Consider the following 7,634-nt stretch of genomic DNA (forward strand, 5'->3'; position numbering starts at 1 on the left):
CCTTTTACTACTATATAATGCCCTTCTTTGTCTCTTCTTACAGTTTTTATCTTAAAGCCTATTTTGTCTGAAATCAATATAGCGACTCCTGCTCTTTTTTGGTTTCCATTTGGATGGAATACCTTTTTCCAGCCCTTCGCTTTTAGTCTATTTATGTCTTCATTCACGAGATGGGTTTCTGGTAGGCAGCAGATGTAGAGTTTCTGATTTTTTAATCCATTCAGCCAACCTGTGTCTCTTGATTGGAGAATTGAATCCATTGACATTCAACGTTATTATCAATATCCAAACTTGTCCCCACCACTAACTTGGCCATATTCCTGGTGTTTTTTGTTCTCTTATTGCTGTCTGTTTCTCTTTAATTTTCTTATTATAGTACTCCTTTCAGAATTTCTTGAAGAGCTGGTCTGGAGTTGGTAAATTCTATCAGGTTTTGTTTATCTGAGAACGTTTTTATTTTCTTTTCCCATATGAAGGATAATCTTGCTGGGTGTAGCATTCTTGGTTCAAATGGTTTTTCATTTAACACTTTGAATATATTTCTTCATTCTTTCCTTACTTGCATTGTATCTGATAAGAGGTTTGGGGTTAGTCTGATAGCATAGCCTTTGTAAATGATTTGATGTTTATCTGTTGCCAATCTTAGTATCTTGTCTTTGTCTGTTGTTTTAGTCAATCTAGTATAATGTGGCATGGAAAGGATCTTCTTGGATTGATTCTACTTGGGGTTCTTTGTATTTCTTGGATCTGGAGGTTTGAGTGCCTCTCTAGACTTAAAAAGTTTTCTTCCAGGATTTCATGGAATAGATTATCAATGCCCTTATTAGTTTCTTCACCTTTTGGTATACCTATTATTTGTATATTTGGGCATTTTATGGTATCTAGTATTTCTCGTATATTATCCTCAGTTTTCTTGGTTGTTTTCTCAGTATTTTTGATAATTTTTTCTAAGTGATTGGTTTTGTCTTCTGTTTCCTAAATTCAATATTCTGCATGGTCTAACCTACTTTTGATACTTTTGAGAAAGGTTTTAATTTCTAAAAAGCTTTCATGTCTAACAGTTCTGTTTGATTATTTTTTATGGTGTCCAATTCTTCCTTCATATCACAGAAGAACTTCCTCATCTCTTGGAACTCAATGTCTCTTTTCTCTTGCATCTTATAGAATTTTCTTTTCTTTTCTTTTCTTTTAATTTTTTTGAGAGTTTTTTGCTATTGGGCATGTGCGCTCGCCAGAAAGACAGAGAAAGACAGAGAGATAGAAAGTGAGAAATCACTCCCCAGGGTGGATGACCACACTGCAATCCCTTTTCCTCCATTCTCCTCTTGGGATCTTGGGCACGCATGCACACATGCCTAGTGTGAGTTTAAGCCATCGGGTCCAGGACTCGAACCACAGTCGACTACATGGGAGTCCAGCGACATAGCCATTACGCCAACTGCTGGTCCCTAGAATTTTCTTACCATAAATATTCTAAATTCTTTTTCTGACATTTCGGTAATATGCTCTAAATGTTCTCTACTTGGAGACAGGTTACACTGTTCCCCCGGTGGGAATGTACCTGATTCTCTCATCCTTGAGGCTCTTCTCCGATTGTTAGTCATGTGGTAATGTATTCACTTCTGGTCAGTTTGTTGGAGAGGGATTCTGTGACTGTGAGCTCGTGTGTTTCCCCCACTGTGGAATAATTCGGTGCTATTTTCTCCCTTCTACTAATACGGAAATGACAGAGGGAGTTTTTCAATCAGATTTATGACAGGGAATAAATCACCATTTTTGCAACCACCACAGTGATGTGCAATGAATTCTCTAAAACTCCCAATGTTCAGATGATTAGCTACTGTGCACCTAGTCATCTCTAGGCAGAGGGCAAGGGCTAAGAAGTAAAACAGCAAAATAGGGTAAAGAAAAGGAAAGTAGGAAATAGAAACAGGGAGAGAAGGCAAAGAAAAAGGAAGTAAAGTACTACAAGAAAAAGAGGGGGAAAAAAGAAGAAATAATCACTTCGCAAAAAATGAAATTGGGATGAAAATAGAAAACAGAAAACAGTGTGTCACACTCGTGCACTGCATGAAGGCCCAAAACAGGCAGAGGTGGAGATGGCTAGCAGCTCTCTGTTCCGGCTAGTGCTGGACCTTAAATAAAATAATGGACAAAACTCACTTGTGGTGACAGAGTCTGAGTAGTGATAACCTTTGTTGGTCCTGGCTGGATGAAGACGCAAAACGTCCTTCTGGAACCAAGAAGTCCTTCTGTTAGTTGATTTGGGGGTTCCTTATAGGAGGATGTTCAGTGTTGAGAATTAAACCTGATTTGTGAGATTTTCTGTATAACCTTTATAAACTTCAGTGAAAAGTTAAAAAATAGAATGCTAACAGCAAAAGCTGGTGACAGTGACAGGACAACGGCACACTCACACTCTCCTGGTAGAATCATCAATGAACGAAAGTTTCAGAGGAGAATTTAATAAAAGCCGTAATAGCATACACAGAACTGCACAAACGTGTAATGATGCACGCTCAAGGCTGTCATCACACCACTATCTATTGTGACCGAAACTAGCAACACTTAGAATGTCTCCCCTATGGAATACAACGCGGCCAAGAAAGATCCTCTCGCAGGCCAGCTGTGTTGGCAGAGCAGTCGGGCGATGCTCTGTGATACTGAAGGCACATGGGGAAGGCCCAGGTTCACATCCTGAGGTCTCCTCGTCCATGCTGGCGGTACATGGATCCCACGATTCTGGCTGGCTGAGGCTGGGGACAGCTCACGGTGTTAATACTCTGTGGGGACGTGCCTGTATCTCTCTCTCTCTCTCTCATGAAAGAAGCAAATAAATGTTTAAGGATTCTATTATAGATAAAAAGCTATTGACTTGTGAAAATGTTCCTGGTATATTGTGAAATGAAAGAACAAGCTCAAAATAGTATTTGCAATACGATTCTATTTGGAGCACTTGGAATGTTTTCCGTTGCAAATAACAAAACAGCGATCTCAGAGTAGTTCCAACAATAGGGAAGTTTATTATCTTAAAACCCAGGAGTCCGAAGACATGGCAGTTTCAGGGCTGGCTAATTAACTTGCTCGCTAGCATTATCCAGGACCTAGATTCCTTCTGTGCCAAAGAGAGAGGGAGAGACAGCGAGAGGGAGAGGGAGAAAGCCCTTCCTTCCTTCCTTCCTTGGTGTTGGTTTTTATTTTCAGCCTCATGCTTCCTTGCTTCTGCGTGGCTACAGCACCCCTCTGACCCGCTCCCTCGTAGAGCCTGGGTCGGTGGCCTGAAGAGGACCATCAGGCTCCCCCGTTCTCTAAGAGCAGAGAAAACATTTTCCCAATGCATTTTCCTTCCCATGCATATAGTTGGCCAGAATTATATGGCATGTTCATGCCTAAACCAATCACTGAAGAGGGAAACAAGACTGCTGTCATGTTTTTGACCAATCACAGTTCAATTCCCTGGAGCTATGCTGTGGAGAGAAACACTTGCCCTGAGTCCATGGCCACGAGGAAGTCGAACTCTTCTCCAAGGGCCAGGGCTTGGCCAGCCCACCACGAGTGGGCAGAGACTGGCAATGAACAGGAGACTCGCAGTGTCCTTCTCACCCAAGGGCAAACCGAGCTCTGCACTTGGACTTCAGCCTTAGGTCTGGGAAGTGCGACAGTGGTCATTTTGTTTCAGTGTTTTCCTCTTGGTTTTGTTCACGAAATATGTATTATTTTTGTAATTAAAAAAGAAAGTCTTGAGATCAGCAGGTAGCGAAATGGTTATGTCATTGGACTCTCACGTAGTCGACCACGGTTTGAATCACAGACATGGTGGCTTAAAACTCATGTGTGTGCACCCAAAATCTCCAGGGGGGGGGGGGGGGGGTAACTTCTTGTTTTCTGTCTCTCTGTCTCTCTGACAAGCACACATGTTCCATAGCAAAAATCTCTCAAAAGAAAAGTCTTAAGAGTTATGTTTAAAACAATAGTTTAATGATGAAAAGAAACTTAAGGATCACTAAGTACATCCTTAGCACTTTGCAGATTCAAAAGATGTGTTCCTGGGGCCAGCAGGTGGTGCGGTGGTTAAAGTGCTAGACCCCCACATGATGAACTGAGGTTCGAGTCCCCAGCCTTGTGGCTTGCTTTCTCAATTTCCCTCTCTCTCTCTCTCTCTGGTGAATTAGAAAATTATAATAATAATAATTATGATGATGATGATGATAATAACATACATAATTCTTTTTAAAAAATAAGAGAGGCCAACAGGGGGCATGGTGGTTAAGGGCGCTGGATTCCCATATAGCCGACCATGCTTTGAGTCCCAGACCTGGTAGCTTGCTTTCTCACTTTCTCTCTCTCTCTCTCTCTCACTCTGTCCCTCTAAGTAAGTAAGTAAATAAATAAATAAATAAAGTTAAATAAAATAATTTTTAAAAAAGAAAATATGTCTTCCTAAAAGTAGAGTGATGTGTATGAAGCCACGGTCACCTCCTTTCTCTCTCTCTCTTTCGGTTCTAGTCCACTGTCCTCTCCCAATCTGTCCCAGATACTCAAAGTCTGACTTAAAAGTGATGCAGGATGGAAGGGACCTCTGAGAATACTGAGGCCGACCTCAGCCCAGAGGGAGAGCTGCCTTCTCAGTCACTCAGCTCTCTAGGGAGAAGCACCCAACCATAGCGGTGGATGTATCCGTCGCTGGAAAAGTCGTGACACATTTGTGCATAGAAGAAGTACGTCCTGACTTTTCTGATGACCTGATAATTCTCTGTTTAGGTCTTGAAACCAGCCCAGAGGCAGCAAAGGCTGGGCAGGAGCCAGGAAAATGCTGGTGGCTCAGCCCTCTGGCTGGGGAGAGAGGACAAGTTGGTCCTCCCAAGCTGTGGTGGCAAAATGTCCTAGGCAGAGTGATTTGTGAACAACAAGACGTGTCTCCTGCAGTCCGCGAGCTGAGAAGGCCAAGGTCAGGGCACAGGCAGCTCTGGTACCCGGTGAAGACCCGCCGTCTAGTGCAGCTCACCGTGTCTCACGTGGCAGAACGGGGCGAGCCAGCTCCTTCGAGGGTCCTTTATGACGGCACCTTCCCCATCCATGGGGTCTCACCCTCGCGACTAGCCACCTCTCAAAGGCCTTACTCCAGCATAGCATCCATCAGGAATTCGGTTTCAACGTGCGGTCTGGGGGCGGGGAGGGTGTCACTAAATTCAGACCACCGCAGAGGAGCAACGGCCTGTCCAGAAACGTGTCACACACGCCCCCAATTAAAGTGAACGTTCTCTCTCCAGTGTCACCTCCCTGCCCCTGACTGCCTGGATCCCCGCGGTGGAGAAACACGGCCGTTTTCTCCTCTCCTTCCAACAATAAGAACGTGTACCTCTGCGTTTTCTCTCCTCCTCTTTTCATGTAAATGGCTCAGAGAAGATCACTGACACTTTTTCTAATTCCTCGCCTCCCATGTTCTCCTCAGCTCATTCCAATCCGCCGTCCTTCCCAGAATACCACTGGAATCTCTTACTAAGGACGCCACATACTACATGTCAGGACATCCTGAGGCCCTATGTTACTGACCTTCTCATCGCGTTTAAACCTATTGCTCACTCCCTCTTTCTGAAGGGTTTGCTCCCTTAGTTCCCAGAATATCTCGCTCTCCCTAGCTCTCAAAACATCCTAATCATAGCTTTTCCTCTTCCTTCGTGGGTGAGAAAATAGATAAACACATCTTCCTTGTGACATGGTTCTAACATCTGGAGCCAACCAAGCCTGAAGCCCAAGTCTTACAAAGAAATGGATTTTCTTTTTAAGTTCTGTAGGTCAACATTGTTATTATTATTATTATTCTCAGACTACTATTATTTGTGTTTCTGAGCCTGGCCAGCAGAACTCAGCACTGCAGGGAAATTCTCTCCCTTATGGTATCCCATCCCCTTCTCCTCCTGCTATTGACAGCACCAACCATGGTAGGAACTATACACGGATCTCCAAAGAGCATATAGCCTAGGCTAGAAGGGCGGTTACAGGGCGTATCTCCAGCACTGGCCATTCTCAGACCCTCCACACGAAGCAGGTAGTCTCAGCATACACCCCAACTCTCAGGTCTCACTTGGTGGAGACAGCATACTAAACCCAGTGGGTCTTTGCCTCCTGGACATCCACCCACACAGCCACTGTTGAAGATGGACCCCCATATGTCAGTTTGCTTCCCGGCCCAGACACCCTGAAGGGAGACCTCTCTGCCAAGCTCTGCCCTCTGCATCTGGGGTCAAGGTCACCCAAGACTCGCTATACCTCTGTCTACTATCAGAGGACAACATACCTACAGGGAAATCAAACGTCTCCCCTACACAATTGCTGAGAGAGCACACGTCAGCTAATGATGGCGGTCCACGTATTTTTTCTTTTAGAAATGGAAGAGACAGCGAAACTCTCTCAGCACGGGAGAATCAGTAGTCTGAACGAATAAAGGGACCAAGAGCGCCTGGTGCGTAGAGGCCATGAACGCTACTCTCTGAAGAAGAGTTCGTGCAGAAAACAGAAGACAACTTTAAATAGTCTTATTCTTGTGTTCCTTGAGATTTGCGTGCCTAGTGCATTGATGAAATATCTCTTTTTCATTACAAAAAAGAAGCAGTTGGAAACAGAAGTTGTGGACGCTAACGTAAGCTGAGTCCTGAAGTACCAAAGCCCCTGATGTGAAAATCTGGGCTAGCAACCCCAATGCAGGAGGGTGCTCCAGGAAGAGCTCACCTGACACCATCCACACTAGGAACTCCAAGGTGGTTTAATAATGATCAAAGCCTATAATGCATGGCATTGTCCAAGTTGTTGCAGAATAATAGTCTCTCTCATTCCACAGGAAATATATTCCAAGACTTCCCAGGGGATGTCTATAGTGGGCTAGTTCCAAACCCTAGATATACAACACGTTTTCTTCTACATAGATACCTGTGACAACGTCTCATTTGTGAATTAGGTTCAGAAGAGGTTAACAACAGTAACTAATAATATGATGGAACAATTATAGCAATATACCGTCATTAAAGGCACGTGAATGTGGTCTTCTTCTCAAACATATCGGCCGTGTTTGACTGCGGATCACTGAAACACAGAGTAAAATTGTGCATTAGGGGGTACTGCTGCAGTTAGACATTAATGCAGAAAAATAGGTAGATATCAAAAAAGGCAAGGATAAAATCCAATTTAATTCTCAATATATATAAACCCTTAAAATAGGAATAGAAAGATTTTTCAAAATGCAATACAAAGATGACCAGAGGGCCAGCTCTATGGTGCATTGGTTAGGCTCTGTGCTTTGGGAGCCGGATTACACATGCTGACCACAGGTCGAATCTCATTCCTGGCAGCTTGGAAAATAAGCCAGACACCTGTGCACAGGTGCCAAAATTGTTATGAGAAGGAAAAATGGAGGAGAAAGGATTGTAGCATGACTGCGTCCCATCGGTGGGTGCTCGCACTGTCTCTCCCTTTCTAATTCTCTGGTGAACACATGTGCCCTCTGGCAATAAATAGAAAAATGAGAGAGGGAGAGAGAGAGAGAGAGGGAGGGAGAAAGGGAGAGAGAGAGAGAAAGAGGGAGAGAGAGAGGGGGGAGAGAGAGAGAGAGAGAGAGAGAGAGGGAGAGGGAGAGAGAG

This window comes from Tupaia chinensis, unplaced genomic scaffold, assembly GCF_000334495.1.
Source record: "Tupaia chinensis unplaced genomic scaffold, TupChi_1.0 Scaffold000561_1, whole genome shotgun sequence".
Classification (NCBI taxonomy): domain Eukaryota; kingdom Metazoa; phylum Chordata; class Mammalia; order Scandentia; family Tupaiidae; genus Tupaia; species Tupaia belangeri.